The following is a 25018-nucleotide window of genomic DNA, read 5'->3' as shown; positions in this document are numbered from 1 at the left end:
GGATTCATGATTTATGGCAAGCTGATTTAGTTGAAATGAATAGTGGAAAATTGAAAGGTCTAGCAAAAATTAATCGAAATTTCAAATATTTATTAACTGTGATAGATACATTCTCTAAATATGCTTGGGCTATTCCTGTGAAAAATAAAACTGGCAAAGAAATTACACAAGCATTTATAACAGTACTGAGAAAAGCAAACAAAAACCCTAAATTTATACAAACTGACAGGGGTCGAGAATTTTATAACTCAGAGTTTCAGAAGGCGATGAACCAAAATAACATTAAACATTATTCCACGTACAGTGATGTGAAAGCAAGTATTATTGAAAGATTTAATAGATCATTACGTAATTTAATGTGGAGAAAATTTACACTGCAGGGAAATTATAAATGGATTGGCATTCTACCGGAATTACTACATAATTATAATAATACTATTCATTCCACTATTAAAATGAAACCTATCGACGCTATTAAAAAAGAAAATGAAAAACATCTATTGACAAACATCTATTGCAAAAAGTTTTCTGTGATAAAAAGAAAAAGTAAATTTAAGATAGGTGAATATGTAAGAATTAGTAAACTTAAGCGTCCTGGTTTTGATAGAGGTTTTACACGCAATTGGAGTACAGAAATTTTTCGAATTGCTAAAGTTTTCTTCACTAATCCTCCGACATATCACTTAGTAGACTCAAATAATAAACCTATTGAGGGAAGATTTTACGGACACGAATTACAATTAACGAAATTTCCAAAAACATATTTAATTGAAAAAGTGTTGCGAAAGAAAAATAATAAGGCCTATGTGAAATGGTTAGGTCTGCCAAAAAGTGAAAATTCTAGGATTGATTTAAAACATACTGTATTGTAAAAAAAAGAGAAATCAAGAATTTATAGGTGAAGCATGTAGTCACAAGTATTTTAAATTCTAGCAATAGAGATGGAATATAAAATTCCTTTTACATGTATGGTAGCAGGTCCTACAGGTTGTGGAAAATCATATTTTGTTAAAACATTTCTTGACCATTATAGTAAGTTATTTAAAAATATTGTATGGAGTTATGGTGAATGGCAACCGTTGTATCATACTCTTTCAAACTGTACGTTTAAAGAAGGTTTACCTCAAAATAATGAATTTCAAGCACATGAGGGTCCAAATCTTGTCATTATAGATGATTTAATGCGTGAGTGTGACCATCGGATTGTAGATATATTTACTAAGGGTAGCCATCATAGAAATATAAGTGTAATATTTATCACACAGAATATTTTTCATCAACAAAAAGGAATGCGGGATATTTCGTTAAATTGTCATTATATTGTTTGTTTTAAAAATCCTAGAGACCAAGCTCAAATTAATTATCTCGCACGACAATTGTATCCAGGTAATACAAAATTTATTCAAGAAGCATATCAAGATGCAACTCGAATTGCACATGGTTATTTACTCTTTGATTTAAAACAAAATACTCCTGATGAGCAGCGAGTTCGAACAAATATCTTTCCAACAGATTCTTTTAATTATGTTTATGTACCTGTAAAAAAATAATAATTGTAATATGGTTTATATTCTAACAACTATTTGTGCTTTAATAGCCGTAAAAAATGATTAGTAAGGAAAATGCACATATGTTAAAACTTTTAGCAAAGTCAAAACCGAAAGCACGTAAGGCAATTTTAGAAAATGCAGATCTTGATTTAATTCGCTCTATTTGTGAATGTTCCTATAACGTATTACAGGGAAATGTTCCATTAAATAAAACAGAGATAAATAAGCTAAAAAAATATAAAAAGGAACTGAGATATTTGGTGAAAAAAGGTCCGTCATTAAAACAAAAGAAAAAACGAATAATTATACAAAAAGGTGGTTTTCTTACTGCTTTGCTTGCACCTATTATTGGAGGTATACTATCTAGTTTAATTAAATAATTATGCAAAACGCACAAAAACTTATTTTAATCTCACCAGAAAAATTACATCATTATCAAACGATATCTAATCTTGATGATGAAATGAAAGAAATTTTAAATAATAAAAGTTTAAATGTAGAAGAAAAATGGACAAAATATAGAGAAGTCTTACAAAAATATTTAAATATAATTCAAAAACCGGCAGCAGTTACAACAACAGCAACAACTACTACGGAGGAAGAAGAACAAGAGGACGAGGAGGAGGAGGAGGAGGAGGATGAAATAATATCTACTCTCCCTGAAATTTGTAAACGTAAAGCAAGACCTTTATTACGTAAATTGAAACAAAATCCAAATATTCAATGGGACGATAATGGAAATGTGAATATTAATAATAAATTAATTCCAGGTGCAAATATAGTGGATTTGATATCCGATTTTGTTAAATGTCGTAAGAAAAATATTTCAGTTGCCGGCTGGAAACCTTTTGCTACATTATTAGCAAAAGCCAATATACCCTTAGAGTACATTGGTAATCCTCAACGAATAGATTATATTAGAAAACTAACAGAAGACGAAGAAGACGAAGAGGATGGTCCTCCACCCCGTAAACGCAAATGGTGTACTTATAAGCAATAATAATAATATTCTATTGTAATCTATTGATATTTTTAAGTATATAGAAAGATGAATGAACCATACCTTAATTATTACATACATCAAGCAGGAGGTAATTATAACGTGTATAGAGGTACAGCATATCAAGAAGGTTATGGCATTGGTAGTTTTCTAGGAGGTTTATTTCGTACTGTATTTCCTGTATTAAAACAAGGTGCAAAAACTGTTGGTAAAGAATTGATACGTACAGGAATTAATGTAGCAGGAGATGTACTAGATAATAATAGACCTATTGAAGAGTCTTTGCATGATCGATGGCAAGAAGCTAAAACAAATTTAAAAAATAAAGCTCAAAATAAATTAAATCAGGTGTTGGAAGGATCTGGAAGAAGAAGAAAAAGAAAGAAAGTTCATTTTAGTGGTGCTGGTGTGAAACGGATAAAAAGATCCAAAGATATTTTTGATTAATTAATTATGGAGCAAAGTGATGGAGTTTTTATCTCACACTTCCTAGCAATAGTTCTATGGAATATTTTCCTCAAAATACTCTTGCTTGTTATACTACTAAATTATATCAACTTATTGTACTGGAGAAGGGAGTGTGGGAAACAGCTGTTGTTGAAGTGCATTATACAAGTTCATTTCAGAATGTTTCCAAATATACAAATAATATTTATTATCGTCTCATGAATACAAAAAACTGGAACATAACTCAAATCTTACCAGGCCACTATTATCATGTTGATGATATTCTATCTCAAATTAATCATAAAAGTGATATATTAAATTTACAATTAAAAGTGAAAGCATCAGTGAAACGAATTGAGGTTAATAGAGTAATAAAAGATCAAGAGAAGCATATAGAAGTACGCCTATCTCCTGAACTAGCCCGAATACTAGGCTTTGATCATATTCAACAAGAAGATATTGCACTTGTTCATCATGCTCGTTATCCACCTGATTTACAAAAAGCGCTACCTACACTTATGTATATTTACAGTGATATTGTAGAACCACAAATGGTGGGTGACACCGTAGCTCCGTTGTTACGTATTATAAATACAAATATTACAGAGCATGGTATTAATAATGTACATATTTTTGATAATCCTCATTATGTCACCGTGCAACGTAAAAAATTTGATCAAATTATTATTGATTTAAGAGATAGTACAGGTAATCCACTTCCTTTCCAATATGGCAGTGTATGTGTAAAATTACATTTTCGTAGACGTAATATGGTATTGTAAATTTTACCATGTGTGAATATTAATAGTAAGAAAAGAGAGAAAAATGCAGTGTGAGTGTATGAAATCAGAATTAGATTTATTTGCTGGTTTACCCACTCAAACCAGTATTATAGGTAATAAAATAGTTCCATATAAGCCTGTGGCTTCAATAGCTGATAATGCACCAATAGAATTTGTAGTCCCCGGTCATGGGGATGACTATATTGACTTACCGCACACAATGTTATATGTTAAAGGTAAAATTACTAAATCAGATGGTTCTAATTTAACTTCTGCCGATAAGAAAATCGGTCCTGTAAATGATTTTCTCAATGCAATGTTCAGTGAAGTGCAATTATATTTAAATAATCAAATTATTTCCTACTCTTCACATACATATCCATATCGATCGTATATTGAAAAACTACTAAATTATAATGCTGAAGCTAAAACAACGCATCTTCAAACATCAATGTGGTTTAAAGATACTGCAGGGCATATGTACAGTGTGACCGATGCTAATGTAGGATTTAAACAACGTTTTCTTCTCACTGCTTTAAGTCAGTCATTTGAACTATTGGGTTATATTCATGCTGATATTTTCAATCAGGAGAAATTTTTACTGAATGGTGTACAACTGCGCATTAAACTAATTCCAGCTAAACCTACATTTTGTCTAATGGGTGACGCAGATGCTGATGGAAAAGTTGTAATTACAGGTGCAACATTGCTTGTGAAAAAGGTTGATGTATCACCAGCAGTTAAAATAGCACAAAATAAAGTATTACAAAATCCTAAATTTAGAATAGAATATCCTATAACAAAAGTGCAGGTGAAGACAGAAACTCTGCCACAAGGAATTATGGATAGTACACTTCCAGATCTGTTTTCAGGCATAGTGCCTAAACGTATTATTATTGGTTTTGTTACTAATACTGCTTTCAATGGTACTTATCAAACAAATCCATTCAATTTTCAACATTTTAGTATGTCATTTTTTACATTGTATGTTGATGGAAATCCACTGCCCTTCAAACCTTTACAACCAGATTTTGATAATAAGCTATATGTACAAGCATATTCTACGTTATTTACAGGTTCAGGTATTTATTATTCTAATCAAGGTAATAATATTTCACTCGCTGAATATCCTAATGGTTATACTCTACTGGTGTTTGATTTAACTCCTGATTCTAGCGCAAGTGCTGCATTTCATACTAGTCCGCAACGGCAAGGAAGTGTACGTTTAGAGGTTCATTTTAAAGAAGCACTGCCATCTCCTGTAACAACAATTATTTATGGTGAATTCTCTTAAGAATTAGAAATTGATTTCCAGAGAAAAATATATATTAATTAAAGAAAGAAAATGTTAAATACAATTGAGCTTTATGAAGCATTACAACAAAATTTGCCTAAAGATCATTTTATTGGTGTGTATGCTGCTGATGAGTTACCTTTGTTTATTCATACATTTCCAGCCGCCATAATTATAAACACTGATTCTAGTGATAAGCCTGGTGAACATTGGGTTGCTGTTTATATATCTAATATGTGTGTGGGAGAGTATTTCGATAGCTATGGTATACCTCCCTATATACAACATCATATAAGGTTTTTAAAACGAAACTGTCTGTATTATACATGGAATAATAGACGTATTCAAGGTGATTTATCTCATTTTTGTGGACATTACTGTTTCCTATATCTAGCATGTCGTGCATCTGGGTATTCGATGCAGGATTTTTTAAACAAATTCTCACTCACTACTATTGATGCTAATGATATTATGCTTTATTCATTTATGAGAGTATGATGATGTTATTTTTTTAAACTCCGCCATTGCCGGTCCCAAGCCCTGGATGAGAAAGGAGGAGGGTTGGGGGTGTTGCTACCCCCGTAAAAGAAAATAATGTTACATTAAAATAGGGGTTGAAAACGAGTCCACCCCTAAAATGGAGGATGTTATGTGTTCGTACCCCTTTGCTATGTTCTTTGTCTGCTATGTTGAAAAAGTGCTCATAAAAGAGAACGAGTATACCCTGCTATGTTACGTATTCTTATGTCATTTCTGTTATGTTAAAATAGGGGTTAAAAAATATGCTCATAAAAGAGAACGAATACACCCCTAAAATGGAGGTCGTAAAGGACCGTGGGTTGGAAAATATACCATACTCTAAATAAGGGTGGAACAAGTCTTATGTATCTGCTGTGTGTTCACCTCTGCTATGTTTCGTAGTCTCTGTCTGATGTGCTATGTTAAAATAGGGATTGGAAAAGGGAACGAGTTCACCCTTGAAATGTTACGTAGTCTTATGTATTATCTGATCTTCTGTGTGTTCGTAATTTCTGCTATGTGTTCGTAAGGGTTGGAGAATGAATACACCCCTTAAAATGGAGGTTGTAGTTTTATGTGCTCTTCTATCTGTTCGTAATTAACATAGGGGTTGGAAAATATGCTCATAACAGAGAATGAATACACCCTTGCTATGTTACGTATTCTTATGTATTATCTGTTCATAGTCTCAGTGTACTTTCTGCTATGTTAAAATAAGGGTTGGAGAACGAATACACCCCTTCTATGTTTCATATTCTTATCTGTTATCTGTTCTGCTGTGTGTTACGTAGTGTTATGTGTTATCTTCTCTTCTCTGTGTTCGTAGGGGTTGGAAAATATGCTCATAAAAGGGAACGAGTACACCCCTAAAAATGTGCTCGTAAAAGAGAACGAGTACACCCCCTAAAAGTGGTTATAAAAGGGAATAAATTCACCCCTAAAATGGAGGTCGTAAAAGACCGTGGGCTCACGGTGCACGGTGGTCATTTTCCCAGTGGCTTGTGAGTTGTTCTAGTATGGCCTAGGTTGGCCTATGTTGAGCCAGATCGATCATGATTTTCCTACTGGCCGCGTTGGTTCTGTTGTTTTTATAATTTTGGGTGTTTTATATGTATTTGAACATGCTGAAACCGAAACTGGCACTAGTTTTGTCATATCACGTAAGAATTTCTTACAATGCACGATTTATATATGTTGATTGCGGTATGCATGTTTAAGCATAATTCAACTGATTGACGTTAGATGTCATCAGTACGTGGTGAAATTATCTAGGCAGTAATAATAATGAATGTGTTTTAAATGTAAGGAAGTTTAATTTAATTAAATTAACTAAACTTTTGCCTGCATCAATATTTAAAATTTTTCTATATGAAACCCTGTTATCCCATTTCAAATAAATTTCATATTTAATTATCGCAAATCTCAGTTGTGCTTCAATAGTATGGAATGTTAATATCTTTAGCTATTCTCTTTTGTAGTTCGTTGAATCCTGTGTTGCCATGGCATCTCGTGATTGTAAGAGTATACAAGATTTATTTTGTTACATCTGTGGTGAATTTGTTCCACACAAATAGAGACAGAAAATTACATATTTTGTAAGAAGTTCATATTTCGCATACTTCCGTATGGAACTTGGAAATCAAGATAAATCGTGGACTCCACACAATCTGTGTAGATCTTGTGTGGAATCGTTACGGAAGTGGAGCACTGGAAAGCGGTCATCTATGCCATTCGCATTACCAATGGTGTGGAGAGAACCCAAAAAGCACAGCGACGATTGCTACTTCTGTTCCTGTGAAATTGTAGGACAATACTCGAAACAAGACAAAGATAGTGTATCCCAATATTCCCTCTGCAACGAGAAATGTGCTGCACGGGCTAGACTTGCCTGTTCCGACACCTCCATCAAGTATTGAGTTTGTAAGTGATCCTAGTTCGTACAGTGATTCAGTGAAAAATAATGAAATAGAAGATGAAATTTACAACCCCCCTAGTGGATCTCGTGATCCTATACCACTCACTCAACGCCAGCAAATGATCTAGTTAGAGACATAAATCTGTCTAAAGAATCTGCTGAACTTCTTGGTTCCAAACTTAATGAAAATAACTTGTTGGCCTGTGGAACATTTTCCTGTACAGATATGGGGAGAAAGAATTTGTGCAGTATTTCTCGAAAGAAGGTACTGTCGTGTTTTGTTGTGATGTGTCAGGTTTGTTGATCAAGTTAAATTTCCCTTGCCTTTCTAGTGATTGGGGATTATTCATTCACTCGAATAAAACAAGTTTAAAATTTGTTCTGTTATATAATGGAAATAAGTTCCCCTCAGTTCCTATTGCTCATTCTGTGTCACTGAAAGAAATATATGACAATGTGTAATTTATTCTTAATAAAATTAAATACGAGGTGCATGGTTGGGTGGTGTGTGGAGATTTGAAGATTTTGAGCATTGTACTTGGGCAAAAAGGTGGGTATACAAAAATGCCATGTTACATCTGCGAGTGGGATACTAGGGCACGAAATGACTACTGGGGAAGGAAACAGTGGACATTACGGAAAACACTGAACGCGGGATCGAAAAACATCATTCAACAAAATTTAGTCAGTCCTGAGAAAATTATACTTTCTCCCCTTCACATAAAATTAGGATTGATGAAACAATTTGTTAAGGCACTCGATAAGGAAGGCGAATGATTCAAGTTCATACGCAACAAATTTCCTTCACTTTCATGTGCCAAAATGAAAGAAGGTGTCTTCGTTGGCCCAGACAGTAAGAAGTTAATGAAAAATAAAAACTTCGAGGCAACAATGACTAATGCTGAAAGGGATGCATGGATAGCATTTAAAAGCGTGGTGGTGAACTTCCTGGGAAACCACAAAAGTGCTGATTACAGAGTTGTTGAGAATATGTTAGTTAAATTTCAAGAACTGGGTTGCAACATGAATCTCAAGTTGCATTTTTTGCATTCTTATCTTGATTACTTTCCACCAAATCTAGGAGAATTAAGTGAGGAACAAGGCGAACGGTTCCACCAAGACATGAGGGATATGGAGAAAAGGTATCAGGCACTTTGGAGTGTTAGCATGATGGCTGACTAGTGTTGCACATTGCACAGAGAAACTTCAGAAGAAAATTAGGAAAGCTTATAAGAGAAAGAGTGCTAAAAGGATGTGAAAAATAAGTATGTTATGTGTTGATTTCCATTTTACAACGTATATATTTATGCATGTATTTCCATATTATATGTATATATGTAGTAATCTGTATGTGTAGAGAATCTTATATTCTTTTCTTTGTCTGTCTGCATTCACATTAAACAAAGCATGTTCAGTTATTTAGCATAATAAGCTCTTTAGTCTGCTAAAAGATAAGAAATAAGGTATAATAAAGCAGTGTTGAATACGGAAAAGGGCCCAAATTTTGACATTGATTTGTAAGAAAACCTTACGTGACAGGGAAAAACGAATTCATTATTCGTAATCAGCTAGGAACAAAGAATTAAGGTCACCTATTAATCAAAAAACAACATGAACTTTTTTTCAATTTGCAGCCCTGTGTTATAGTAATACTGTTTGCCAGTAATCAGTTAACAATGTTATGCACTCATATCTGATTTAAAAAATTCTATATAATTTTCTTTCTAAACTTTGTTTATGTTAAATAAAATGCTGTTATTTTGGTTTGAATTTGTTGCATATATTGTTTATATTGGTGCGACATTAGCAGAAACGTAGCTTACATAAAACTAAGTACTAATATGATAGGGAGCAAAAAATGTGTACAAAATAATGACCTCTGGAAGCCATCTTAAAATGGCCGCCCTGTGCCATTCATATAAATTTAGAAAACCGACAGTAACTTTCTTGTTTTTGGTTTTAGCATGATGGCTTCCATTATAGAAATGTACCAATATATTCTGATGATTACACGGATGTGAATTTTGTTGTTCCTCGATTATTAGTTTCCGAGATATTGTCCGAAAATTTTGAAACAATATGGGAATAAACCTGAAAGAAGATACAAATTCAACAATAGCTTTTTTCCTGGTGGTTTTAGCGTAAGGACTTTCATTGTATAAGAAAAAAAACAAGAACATTGTAATGATTACAGGGGTGTGTATTTAATTCCTGTACGATGAGTGGTTCTCAAGATATTGTTAAAAAATTAGAAACCTACTTAAAAATAAGCAAATGAGAAAAAAGAAAATCCATATATGGCAGGTGTTGTAAGTGACATAGTTTGGAATATTTCTATATGGGATGCTCATTAACGATCGCAGTTACTACGGATGGGCAAACCCGGTTTTTGTAAAAACCGAAAACCGGTTTCTATAAAACCGAAACCCGAAAAACCGACATTTCGGTTTTCTCCAAAAGCGGTTCGGTGAAAACTTTTCGAAAACACATAAATCTATTTCTGTGGAAATGGATTCGGTTTCCGGAGAACAACGAAACACCATTCTGGTCAGAAATAGAACAAATTTTGAAAAAAAAACGGAATCCGTTTTGAAGAAAACCGGACCAGGTAAAAAACCGAACCGGTTTTGGAGAAAACCGATAACCGGTTTTGAAGAAATCCGAAACCGGCTTCGGTGAAAAACCGAAAGAGTTTTTTGAAAATTTTCAAAAACCGGTTTCGGTTTTTCTAAAAACCGAAAACCGAAAAACCGGTTTTTGTGCCCACCAGCACAGTCGATTTTAACAATTTCTTCCCGCGTAGCGTAGTCACTAACGCTCTCGCCTTCGGTAAGAGCGGTCCCAGGTTCGATTCCCGGTAGGGACACTTGGTCGTAAAAATGTAGAAATCTTTTTCACGCCAGTCATCGTGAATGAGTTTTTCCTTGGTTTTCCTCATTCATACCTGTAAAATGCCGAGGTGGGACCAAACATATAGGTTGAAGGCTGCTTCCTTCCTTCCCTTTCCCCAGGTAGTGTGCTCGTCGAAGGACGTTATTCCTCAAACGTGGCGGGCTAAAATGGTCATAGATGTCGAAAGCCCAGAAATATAAAACCTAATACTAACCCTTTAACAAGTTCTCTGATACTGGTTTTTAACTGCAATATGGCACGTAGTAAATCTGAGACTATTTATCACAAGCGTTCTCGTGAACCTCCTTTGCCAGTAGGGCTTGGACTGTATGTACACAGTCATGTACGTAAGCGTTAAATAATATATTTTTTAATTTTTAAGTTTTACGTCCCACGCTTATGCCGGTTAGGCTAAAGGAGACGATGATTATGAGAAATGAAGCGTCAAATAGTCGATATGATGTTTGATTTGAGACTAACCAGGGAAGGATCCGAATGGGGTACCCGAGTTGCCGAACGACATGTATCAGATATGAAATTCGGTGCGAAAGTACGTACATGTGCAAATTTATAGCAGCTGAGGGCAACATGGGGAAGTATGAGAACTGGAAGAAATATGGCCGACCGTAGGGCTCAACAATACAGAAAACTAAGGAATTACTGAATGGCCACAGAAATGAAGGTGAAAGGCTTAGTAGTAGATGCATGATAATATCTGCTCTATGTTGGGGAATATGAACAACATGGCCGCCATTATTGAAAACGGCCATTCTGAATTCGGATTCACAATGTAAAAGAAAAAGTGGTATTATTTTCTAGGTAAAATTTGTGATAATGGTTGGAGGCCTACACATTGAATAATCATTCATGAAACTTATTGGACGATAGCTTGAAGGAAGTGGATGGACGCAGCTGATAATTAGTGTTCAGTTGGCAACATCTGGAACTGCCAAAACGTTCCTAGATGCATCTCATGTTACGAAAACAAGAAGGGTTCATCTATTCACTGCTTGTGCTTTGAATGCACTGCTGCATGAAGCATACACTGAAGCTACTGAAATCAGTGGCACGGAAATTACTATATCTGAGTGGTGCAACATCCACAGAAAACCAAGTCCATAATTTCAGTACTAGTACACAACACTGCATCTTCTTTCTTACATATGACGTTTAATTTCATATGTCAAGGCATTTTCATACAGCTGGCAGGGTAGATATTTGGGAGAGCTGCCGAATGGATTCATTAAAGAAAGTTGTAAGACAACGAAAGGGTGTTGGAATTCGTACAAGAGTTACGCCAAGTACTCCTTTACCTAGAAAGTGGGACGAGTTTCTACGGTCATCTCACAACAAGGAAGAGTTATTATCTCTCCTCAGCTCATGTATAGCAAATATATCACATGACAATGGAATAGTAATAACAATGGGAGATAGTGTTGTTAGCAACGCCGCTATCTCCGTTGCATCTCTCTGTCCATGTAATCATGAAGAGGCTGACACTAGACTCATAGTGCATGCCCATTCTGCTTTTCAGTGTGGATTATCCAAAATGATTATAAAAACCGTATATTCTGATGTGGTAGTGTTGCAGCACAGCATCCGGGAGTACAAATTTGGGTTGAGCTAGGAATGGAAAAAAGCCACTGGATCATCTCAGTGCGTGATGTGGCTGCTGCTTTACAGTATGAGCATTAACAACATTCCATTCCATAACAGGATGCGATACTGTTCCTGGATTTGGCACTCGAGGGAAGAAATCAGCGTGGAAAACATGGCTAAAATACTCAGATGTGACAGCAGCCTTCCTTTCTCTATCACGTCCCTGTACTGAAGTGAAGCATATCCAGCGTTTCGTGATAGTTACGTATGACAGTGCATCCTCAGATACAGATGTAGATGTCACCAGACGTCGTCTCTTCACTGAGAATGTGAAAACTCTGGAGAGTTTTTCACCGAAAAAAGGATGCTCTGCTACAGCATGTTAAGAAAGCTGCTTATCAATCAGGACATATTTGGAGACAAGCGTGTGTTAAAATGCAAAATCTACGCTCACCAGTAAATTGAGGATGGATGAAAGGGGAAAGTGGATGGGAAAATATGTGGATAACTTTGCCTGAAGCATCAGCAGCTTCAATTGAAAGTTTATCTTGTTGATGCTCAAATAAGAAATGTTCCAATCACTGTAAGTGCGAGTCATATGAAATTCAGTGCACTGCATTATGTAAAAGTGAAGGAAATTGTGAAAATTAAGATTTAATTTAACAGTAACTTTGCTAACAAAAACAATAAAATTTATCAACAGTGCTCACTGAAATAAAGGAAGTTAATTCTCTTGATATGCGATCTTTTAAAAAAAGTATCCATTACAATACAGAAAAATAACAAAAGCAGTTCATTATTATATTATTAATTTTTACTTCGTAATACACATTCTAGCATCAACACGGTTAACAAGAACGAAAATAATACGTGAATGATGTTTCTTCTTAGTTACTTATTTTTCAAGTAGGTTTATAATTTTCTGACAATATCTCGAGAACCACTCATCGTACAGGAATAAAATACAATCCCCCCGTACCATTACAATGTTCTTGTTTTTTTATATATATATAATGAAAGTCATCACGCTAAAACCACCAGGAGAAAAGCTATTGTTGAATTTGTATCGTCTTTCAGGTTTATTCCCATATTGTTTCAAAGTTTTCGGACAATATCTCGGAAACTAATAATCGAGGAACAACAAAATGCACATCCTTGTAATAATCAGAATATCCTGGTACATTTTTATAATAGAAGCCATCATGCTAAAACCAAAAACAAGAAAGTTACTGTCGGTTTTCTAAATTTACATGCATGGCACAGAGCGGCCATTTTAAGATAGCCGCGAGAGGTTTTACTAGACACATATTTTTGGCTCCCTATCATTTTAGTACTTAGTTTTATGTAAGCTACTTTTGCACCAAATTTCATGCTTTCATCACTAAAAGCACAATTTTTGCATTTATTTACCGAAATCTTGTAATGTACCCTTACGGTCAAGGTAATGAAATCTTTGTTTGGGGGGACCCATACTTTCCGAACGTACCGCATACTGTAAATTTTTCAACACATAATTTTCGGTCTATGTATTAAATTCATTTGTACTTTATTCAAACCAAAATTAATGTGGGAGCTTCGGAATAATCTAGGAAGAATTATATTTCTTTATTAATATATTATTTCATAATAAACTCTGTGTATGGGCATTTCAAATGGATGATTATTGAAATTATCATCTTAATGCGATACAAAACCATAGGTCAGCAATTGGACAGAAATTTTTCAGATTGTCCACCAATCTGATACTTGACAGAATAATTTAGATAACCTTCGTCCCTCTGAGATGCCCATATCTTCCCAAAATCCGGTTCCATCCAGTTTTTTACTACTTTTCATTCGCTTTGTATTTTCTGCCGCCAAAATTCCGTTGCTTTGATTGGGAACTATATTTCCGCCTTAGTATTCTTGCGCGCCTTCACCTTGTACTTTGTGACGTGATCTTGGTGTAGATAGGAGCACTCATCATCGCTCCATCGAATATTCATGAACACAGAGGAATTCGACAGGAGAACTAAACTGAAATCAGGTAAAATTAGTTTCAGATAAGAAATAAACTTGTTGAAAGCAGAAGGGAGCCCTGAACAGTTAAATTAAGCAGTGAAATCAGTCAGAAAATCGGTGAAATATGAAATTCAGCTCAGCAGACGCCATGTTGGTGAACATTGATAGTTATGGAAAGGGGTAGCATCACAGTGAATTGGTTTTGTGGTTGTGCGATATTTCAAACTAAGTTTTGGAGAGTTGTGTTTTCACCTAAGAATTCCCATCACCCTCCCGAAGTCAATTAGGGTTTGGTAGCCTGTTCATATATAGAGTTTTGTATGTAGTATAAGTGATTTTTTTCTTAACATGGCGGTATATTTAGGTTATTTGGTAGTTAGCGTAAGTCTTACTATGTCCGAGTAAACTCTAACAGGGACTCCCATTTTTCCTGAATTGATCACAGCTTCCAACGGAAATGGGTTAAGTGATTTTCATTTTCTCCTTAGGAAAGGGACCTTTCTTTGTTAATAGTTTCAATATGTCCCTCCTGGGGCATTAAAATAATCTTGTAATTGGAAAAAATGAATTAGTTTGATAGAAGGGCCATTCGGCTCTGGTTATTATCTTTCTTTTCAGTTCCTGAGCTGGTTTAGAATGGAGTAATATTAGTGATTTCTGCAGATTATACTTAGTAATTAATAGTATTGTGATATGTGTTAGCATGCATATGAGTATTTTATGTGTTTACGTGCGTGTGAGTGCATGTACAATTACTCTATCTCAGGACAGTATATTGTTGCTCATTGATTATTCATCTCTTTTGGTCCGTCGCAATAAGTACATTGATTCATAATGAAAACTTATAGTAATTCCGTACCGTTATTGATAGTATACTACTTATAGCTAACCGATAATTCAGTAGAGTGTTTAGTAATGCAGAGTTGGTTTTCATACTCCCATGCCATCTAGCGTTAGGAGAATAACTACTTGCCGCTAGTGTTTTGTTCCTCCGAGACTTAAGAATGTAGTCAACTTGAAAATTACCCTTCTTTTGTAATTATTGATGAATATATATCAGTTCTGGTCCATATGAATAGATACGTAGACGAATTACATTATTAATTAGCTCCTCTGAAAAGCACAATAAGTTATGTAGTTTCATAGTTAAATGACGAATAAAATTAAACTTCACGTTAATTTTTAAACCGAAGTTTGTCTATATAGCACTGTTCTGTCGTCAGACTGCAGTTCCAAATTCGTTGCGTTCTGTGAACGATCGCATTGTTGTCGTTTTCAAAATATAATCGCATTTAGTTAAGAGGATAGTCACTGATATTGCATTCTCATTGCATATAAAAATAATATAAAGTCGTGAAGCGTAAATGTACTGTGATTTGTACTGAAAGAATCTAGTATCAGTCCATACAAATTCTCACGTATTGATCAGTGTATTGTAGTGGCTTGTTGATTTTAATATATATATATAATGGGACTAGAGCTTTGAACAGTCTAGGGCAGATTGATGGAATAGGGTGTCTATAAAGGAGTTTATGTAATAGAATGTGAATAAATAAATAAATAATAATAGTGATAATATATATATATATATATTATAGTAAGTGTGAGTAAATAATAGGACACATGTAAATATTAGTGCCCAGTAGTATTCTTTGCCACGAGATATTGCTTATTTATACATAATAATAAATGTTTCATGCACTGACCACTACGCCAGAATTACGTGTGAAGAAGTGTATTGTGTGAAAATGATGGATTATATTTTCATTTCGTGGCTCGACATTTAATAACCGTACACAATAACTTCTCATCTGGTCTGACGATGCGAATAGTGGTCATGTAGCAAACGATTCCGGATAGTTTCCAAGTAATCACACAACAGATTAGCCGTTTGCAGAATTGGTACAGTTTAAATATATGCTTTCAGCTTACATTTCCGATACTACTCTGCAACTTTGAAAACTTTTTTTCTTTCCACGTCACCTGATTAAGCCAAGTTCATCACTGTTAGCATAGACTACGAAGTGGATAGGATTGAATAACCTAGTAAATTTATTACAGTAGAACCTCATTAATTCCGTACCAAGGTGTCGATTCTCCCCCTCTAAATATTTTCATCTTCCTTAGTTTTTAAACTAAGTAGTGATTGAAATTAAAGACACCTCAAGATTGGCGCCCTTGCGGATTTAGGAGCTACTAGTAAGATTTGGCAGATAACTTACTAGTACAAAATTCATTTTTTTTTTTTTTAATTTTTTGCAAATCCCTGTTGGAATTTTTCTATTTATTGATTTTATTCTAGTTTTCCATACTTTACATGTAACTCTTCTCAGTTTCTGAGGGGTCAGATATTTTTTTTATTTAGAAATTCTAAATTAGAGACTACACCAACCTTCCGGCTAGACCGTCCGTAATCTGAGTGAATTGGTACCGGAAACAGTTAATAGTCAATCGTTCCACAGGGCTTATTCATTGTAAGATGGTTGCCTAGAAGGCACGGACTCGTACTTACAGTAGGTATTCAGAAACCCCGTTGGGCCTCGCATTTTAGTAGGCCACCTGTTTCGCCATATGAAAATATATTTGGCTGTGGATTGTCATATGTCTAAATTCGACCACATATCTTTGTAGCATTTAGTGTACTAGTGTATTTTGTTTTGGCGCGACGCTTTTTCTTTTCTCTTTTCTATCTATCTCGCTATTCTCTTCTTCAAGATTTTTTTATTTTTCAACCTTCCCCCTCCCCCGAGTTTAAACGTGACAAATATCAACCATTTAACATATATCATTCGAACCTGAATTTCCAGCTGAGATTTTGCGAGACACGATTCGTGGAAATATTTATTGATGTCAAATATTAAGGGACTGTTTTCCATCACAGTTTGACCCACCGCGATAGCGAGCGATAATTCAGTATACGATTCAATTTTTGATTCGTCTTTTTATAATTATCCAGTTGAAGTTCTCCGTTGTACTATATATATAATTTCAGTGCCTGCCTTGTACATTAAATGTCCACTTTTTAAAAAATTGTTTTAGAAATGTTTATCATTATGCGCGGTTAATTAGTCGAATTTTGTTATATAGTCGAATTTCTTTTAAGTGAAGTGTTGCAACCTGAGAATGTTGTTAATTGGGGTCATTGATATGAAAGATTAAATGATGATTGAGTATATGTATATTGAGATATAAATATGTGCTGAATATAAATGTGATATTAAACTAAAATGTATAATGTTGAATTGAGTGGATAAATATGTGTAAAGGGTCTTGGTACCTACCCTGAATGGTTATTGGTTGCCATAGTTTCGAAAAATTCGAGGAATATAAAATGTGAATTTAAATATACCGCCACATGTTAGATATTATCTTTAATCTTTGTAATGTGGTTAACTAATATATGTGAATACTAACATCGTCGGTTGTTATACTAACTGCATGTAACATGAAATTGAGGCAAGTCATCGTAACCCTAACGTATTATTAAATCTACCCTCAAGTTTATAAACCTGACATCCTCCTGTGCAATTACATTCCAATTTCATTCATCATATACCAATCCTCGAACCTAAATGGTGTTTTCGCTTCATTAATTGTGGTTTGGATACAAAAGCAAAATCTCCTTGAGCTCAAGAAAATTCTCGCTTCCTTTATAGTGTGCGAATATAACTATAACTGCGTACACCTAATGTGATATAATGTGATAGTGATTCAAAGTGCTAGTAAATGGACGGAATAATAAATGGCATAACCAAGTGACGTAGTCACTGTGAAATTAGTGACAAAACTTTCCTTAATTTCGGAGAATTAAAAAAGAATGTATGAATAAGTAACTTTACAAACTTAATATGTGTTGTTCACAAATTATAAGGACTAATTCACATGCATATATCTAAATAAAGTGAATTTTGGTACATGGACACCAAAAGAGTGCTTTACGAACGTGCGATATAAAAGGTCGTCTGAAAGTACGAGTAAGGATTCGTTGAATCATCTTTTCTTTTAGTTTTTTTTTTTGTCATATGAGATACAGACTCATTTTAACCATAATTTTCAGTTTTTTTTCTTTCATACGTAATATCATAGAATGTCACTAGATTTTCAGATTTACATCTCATCTTATCAAAATTTAAATTATTCTTTTTTATCTTTCTGTATATATATACACAGAAAGATAAAAAAGATATATATATACATCTCCGATATATATATACATCGATGTAATCCAATATTATATGTGGAATTATACATTTATATGTCTACTTATTTGCATGTTCTTAACATTTTGTGCTTAATTTCTCAATATATGTAATAAATGTTCACTAACTGTAGTTAGATGATAGTTTCTTTTTAAGCTGAATCACCTATATCAAAACATTGTCCTGTATGTATGTGTGTGTGCGTGAATGAATGGCGAATGTAGTGTTAAGTGGTAGTCTTTAATCTTGATTTACAACAGTAGTGTTTACAAGATGTGTGTAATTCTATATTATAGGTGTATTGGTGCATGACCGAGGTCATGAAAGATGACTAATTCTAAATTATTCTAAAGCGGCTCTGGAAGGAAAGCCAAAACAAAAGGACGAGCTTGGAGAACGACAGTCTGTTCAAAGAATCTCGAAACTTCTATTGGTGGAAGATATGTAAATCACTTTGATTTTTTCTTTCCTTGGCTAATTCAGATGTGTGTTCGATCTCCATTGTGGAAATTCAGATACTGGGTAAAGCTTATTTAACATTTGGAAGTAACTGGCAAACTATTAAATTAAAACTTCTCGTCACCTGGGCTGGGTCAGGGCAACTTCCACATGTGCAGTTGTCTGGACCCAGGTCTGGGCAGTATGAGGGAACATATGTCTCTTCAGAATCAATTCAGAATTAATTCTCAAATAATAAAATTCAGGTATAACTCACCCTTTTAAAACCATTCAAATTCCTTTACCATATTCCCATCATTATCCAGTAATTCTTCACCTCAAGTTCCTTCTTCCTTTCTCCTTTCCTTTTTTTCTTCTATCTTCTACTTCTTCCTCGCTTTTCCTTTTCCTACTTCTAATAAAACTGAAGAGGGGTCGTGACTGAGAGCTGTCGCTATAGACACGGTCATTACATTATTTTAATGTTTCTGTTCGGAAGTCCGATATTAATTAACCAATAACGAAATATAAATATAACCGAAATAAAATCCCGAAATTCATTCATTTTCAATTATATTTAATAAATGATCAAATTGAAGAATTAAAATATAGCGACTCATCTTTCCCACTCACGATTTAAGCTTTGCTTCAATCTGCTGTACTATATCTAGTGAAGAGCAGTGGCTGGGAAAATTTAAAAAAATGTGCCGCATTCATTCAGGTTCTTGTTATTCAGCTGATTATTTACATTGTTTTCAACAACTCGCCATACGTGTAGTTGTCTCCGGGAAAAGGAAGGGGGGGATCCAACACTGATTGTCTCGTCCCGATTTCTTCTTAAGAAAAGTTGCCAACCCTAGTGTAGAGTCTGTTATTCTGGCAGATGACAATTTTTTGAATAATGTAGTCCCTTTTGGATATGCAGTACGCTAAAAGATAATGCATGCTCTCTTCCCGGTGTCCATTCTTATTGACTGCGGACGTAATGTTGATCTTAAATACCTGCTGCATCCTGTACATAGAAAAGGTTAGGAAAATAATAATTGGAAATTCATTAATTAGCCGCTTAGACGCAAACTTGAGATTCTGCTTTCACCTTAAACCAGTGGATAAGCCACGAATCGGGATAAAACTATATATTCAACATTTTGTACATAGAAACAGGGGTGGGCTGGCTATGTAAAAAGGGCGCGGTCACATACTCTGGGAGGGCGCCGTCCATCTGAGGCTTTCGCTTGTATGGAATACCCCCTCCTAATAAAAGAAAGTGCCGGGGGGCTTCCCCCGGAAAATTAGTACACAAAAGCAACAAAAGATTAAGTAGATCACGATAGAATTATACAAATTCAATATTTTCATAAACAAACAAAGAGACTTTGAGTACTAAATACGAGTCGTGTTTTTTTAAGTAAAGTCCGTTTTGTTGTAGACACTAGTAGTTCGCGCGCATACCGCAACTAGCGTGTGCGCCGTGTACCGGCATGCCTCAGGAACAACTGTGCTCAGTTTCAACTCTGTAGCTGACCTGTACGGTTGTGTTCTGTGCTTTCACAATGTTTAAGACTATCAAGTCGCGCCCCCCGCGTGTGAGGTTCGCTCAGTGATATGTTTTTTGTCAGCAAGTAACCTGTCTGCTGCAGAAATTCATCGACAGATTTGCGAAGTGTACGGTGATAGTGTTATGAGTGCAAGCAAAGTGCGTAAGTGGGTACGAGAATTAAAAAGGGCCGTGACAACGTCCATGATGAGGACCGCTCCGGTTGCCCTTCTTCGATTACAGACGATTTGGTGGCTTCAGTTGAAGCGAGGATTCGTGAGAACAGGCGCTTCACAATAACAGGTCTCTCAAATGAATTTCCTGACGTGTCGAGATCAGTGCTTTACAAAATTGATTCTGAACACCTAAAGTTTAGGAAACTGTGCTCGCGTTGGGTCCCGAAACTCCTAAAGATGACCACAAAAACCAAAGATTTGAGTGTGCCATGAAGTTCTTGACTCGTTATCACCTGACGGCTTATTGAGTCAGGTCGTAACTGGAGACGAAACATGGGTTTCGCATATCACGCCCGAATCGAAGCAACAGAGCATGGAATGGAGACACACACACTCGCCTGTAAAGGTGAAGGCCAAACAGACTCTGTCCCAGCGCAAAATCATGGCGTTGGTGTTTTGGGATATGCATGGTGTTTTGTTGGTCGACTTCATGCAACGAGGAACCACTATCAATGCAGAAGCATACTGCCAAACCCTGTGAAAGCTACGCAGAGCGATTCAAAACAAACGACGCGGCATGCTGACAAAGTGCATTGTTCTTCTCCATGACAATGCAAGACCTCACACTGCAGGTCAGACCCGCGATTTGTTGGACAGTTTTGGCTCGGAAGTTTTAGACCACCCACCCTACAGTCCTGATCTTGCGCCGAGCGATTACCATCTGTTCCTCCACCTTAAACAACACCTCAGTGGCAACCGTTACAATGATGACGACGATGTGAAAACGGCAGTGAACTCTTGATTATCGGAGCAGGCGGCAAGTTTTTATGAAGAGGGTATTTTGAAATTGATTGAGAGGTATGATAAGTGTTTGAACAAACTAGGCAACTATGTCGAAAAATAGAGTAAAGTATGTACTTTCTGAAAATACATTTACTTTTTTGAAATAACCTTTCGTTGTGTACTTATGTTCAAACGCCCTACTTAAAAAACACGCCTCGTATATTAGGCCTATATAAATCTGCACACTTTAACTGAGACTACAAAAATCACACCAGTTGTTTAAACTCTTCGGCTACATTTGTTAACAGCCTAATTATAACTGAATATTTGAGTTAAGTTTGGGGCTTATGCTATTTTTCATACTTCTGTCCTTATAAAGCTATGTTCATCATAACATTAACTTATTTTTCATCTATTTTTAAAACCGTTAATAAAAAGTATACTTGAAACATTTACTACAATTTATCAAAAGTAAATTTAGAATTATATACCTACCTAGTGAAAAAAGAAATTCAAAAACACAACTGGAAAATGAAAGTTAAGTCACTGCTTTATGCTTGAAGGAGCCTTCGCATCTCCTTGCCTTTTTCACACATTTTGTCAATAATAAGATTGGTGTCTATTTTGGTCAGAACGTCTCTTTCTGAGTTCATCAAGAACAATGATTCCAGATGTTCATCTGTAAGTCTTGAACGGAGTCTTGTTTTTATGTAACGCCACTAGCGCCTCTAACAGCGGGAATGGGAGGGAGAGACATGTAAAAATGATCCAAAATGACGGAGATTAGGGTCAAATCAATATATTTCGAAGTCGCTGAGATCATTAATGGTACCACCAAAGCCTAAAACAGAAAGGGCAAGGCCTTAGGCCGAGTAAAGACGGGATCTGGGGGGCGAAGCAGTGGAGTTGGGAGGGTTGATACATAAAAATCATCCAAAATGACCGATATTAGAGTCAAATCTATAAATTTCAGGGTCTCTAGGATCATTATAATGACATTCCCAAGGCCAAAACCAGAAAGAGCGAGGCCGCAGGCCGAGCAAATACTGGGGTCTGGGGTGGAGCCCTAGCTGGCCAAAGGCTAGCGAATTTATAAAATAATTATGTAGCTTTGTTTTTTTTTTTTTTAATTGTGTTCAGGGAGGAAACTGTGCGCCTTCCCGAGGCTAAGACGGGTCTTAGCCCCTCCCGAGGAGGGCGCAAAGTCACATTTGTGAGGAGGGCGCAGCGGCCATCGGGCCAGTACTTGATTATGGCCAGTCCACCCCTGCATAGAAATCACAAGATGGACGAAAACGACTTTCATGCCATCAAATTCCTCATATTTGGCATTGTATTGGATTGAGAAATTTTTCTGCTGATTGTCTTAGTGAAATATGTACACAAAACTCAATAAGGTCGCATTTCTCAGTGCATCATCACATCGGTATATTTTGATTCCAACAAAAGAGACAAGATTTCTTTCTTTTTCTTCTTTTTCTTTTTTTCTTTTTTTATTAACTTTATAATGTGATAAGGAGAGATAAATAGTAGTTTTTATTCCTACCAAGCTCTGCTGATTGCTTTCATAATATCTTTCGTTCAGGTGGAGTTAGAGTCTATCACATTACCATCGTTAACGTTTAGTTTTTCATTTGTTTATTTGTTTGTCAAAGTCAAATATTACAAGTATTTCGAACTTCCGTACCAACTAGAGCTCTGAAATTTTGAACAAATGAGTCACAATGTTCAGTCATGTGTTTTATCGTTTTACTGTAAAATAAGTTAAATTATTATAATATATTTAGGCTTCGTGTGTAGGCAACGTCAGTTAAATTAAGCTTACTTCAGAAGATGGCAGAGCGATTCAGTGCTGGTTTGCGAGCTTTACGTAGTGTTTTAATGGAGAAGTCGGGAACTATACCCTTCCAAGGTACTCTTTTAGTCATTCGAAGCCATTGTTCGTGTTATGTCTGGATAATATGGGGTGAGTAAATATATAGGGTGTTTGAAAACAACACCGAGAGCGTTTGCGAGATGATTCCTGACACCAAGATAAGACGAAAAGTATAGACTAACTGGGTGTACAAATGTTTCCTTTCGGAGTTACAGGCTTCCGAAAATATGATAAAATGAACTTTAAAGGTCTATAGCTCCAAAATTATGGGACCTAAAGTAGTCGGGTCAAGGCTTCACTTAGGAACTAATATGTGCGCTATCCAAAATTGCATGTTTCAAGTTCGTAAGGTATTCATACAACAATTTTTATAGAAGCAGTTTGGCTACGGGTATATAATTTGAAGTATTCACAAACTATCTATATAAAATTGTTGCGGAAGTACCACATGATTCTCAAATATGGATATTTGGATATTTTCATTTTTTCATGTTTTCGGCAGCCTATATTTCCGAAAGGAAGCATTTGCGCACCCAGGTTGGTCTATACTTTTCGACTTATCTTGGTATTAGGAATTATCTTCAAAACGTTGTCGATGTTGTTTTGAAACACCCTATATATGAAGTGTTGCAAGTCTTGTAAAATTTTCTTAGAAAATAAAATATATAAGCTCACATGTTGAAATTATATTGCATTTTAAAATTAAAAATATTAGGAGTAAATGATGGTTTGCAAGATGTTGAAAAAAAGACTGGAAAGTAAATACAAGGGCCTTTTTTTTACACCTCTGTTCAGTCACCATAGCAGAACCACTTGAGATGGAAAACGCAAGTTGGGGATCGCACATCCTCCACACCAAAAGATATATTCTGGTAAACGAGCAGCTGCATTGGGAAATCGAATTACGTTCATACTTGGCGGTCGCTTTGATTGCACTCTGAGTCTATATAGTTTCACTCGTACTACTCCACAACAATTGAACACTCGAGTCTGTCTTATAGTATGGAGGATATGCGATCTGCAATGAAGAGATTTGACTAATTTGCTCTGGTGGCTTAACGGATGTTGAAACAAATATATATAGGGTTTTAATAACTATATCGACAAACTGTATAGGGTCTATAAGACGTGATTCCTCACACCAAAATAAGAGAAAAAGATGATATAAACCTGCGGGGAAAAGTGCATAGTTTCAGATATAGGGCTGTCCAAAATCGTGCAAAAGCAGACTTTCAACACATGCTATTTCGAATTTGAGAAACATAGAGTGGCGGTTCATATCACCGAAAAGGAAGCCATACATATGCAATCCAAAAATGAACATTTCGTCAATGAGCGATGGGTGCAAGGGATTCTCTACAAGGAATAATTCCCGGACATACTCTCAGTAGAATTTTCAGAAATGCTCTGATTTTAAGGTACCGGTAGGTCCAAAGTAGGTAGAAGGTAAGCGTTGGCAACAGTCAACACGGAATGCTTCGGCGAAAGTCGAAAGTATTAGGGACCGCCACCATCACGGTTTCTCGTGTTCGAAATAACGGGTGTTGCGATGTTTTGTTTCAGTCTTATACATTAAAAAGAGTGAAATTTACCGTGAAAAAACACATAGCAGCACGCGTTGCTACACTTCCGACACTTATGACTTCCTGCCAAAGTATTCCGTATCCACTGTTGTCAAGGCTTACCTTTAGCCTAGTTTGGACCCATCTTAAAATCAGAGTATATCTGGAAATACTGTTATAGAGAATCGATTGAGAAATATAAATTTAATAAATAATTTAAGTAGTGTTGGCAATATCCTTTTCTCACTTCTTGAACAGCTCGAATTCTTTGCGTTGAGTAAAGTATTCAAATTAAGTTCAAAAATTTTACACACACACTAGATACATGATTATGCAATGTCAAATTTGCTGTTACTTTTACGTAATACTTATGGCTTACAGAATGGCTTCAAAATTAAAAATGATTGTAGAGCCCGAAGACGGGGTTGATTTTGCAGGGAGGGGTGAA

This window comes from Thermobia domestica, chromosome 16 (assembly GCF_964235325.1).
Source record: "Thermobia domestica chromosome 16, izTheDome1.hap1.1, whole genome shotgun sequence".
In the NCBI taxonomy this organism is placed as follows: Eukaryota; Metazoa; Arthropoda; class Insecta; order Zygentoma; family Lepismatidae; genus Thermobia; species Thermobia domestica.
This window is presented reverse-complemented; position numbering follows the sequence as displayed.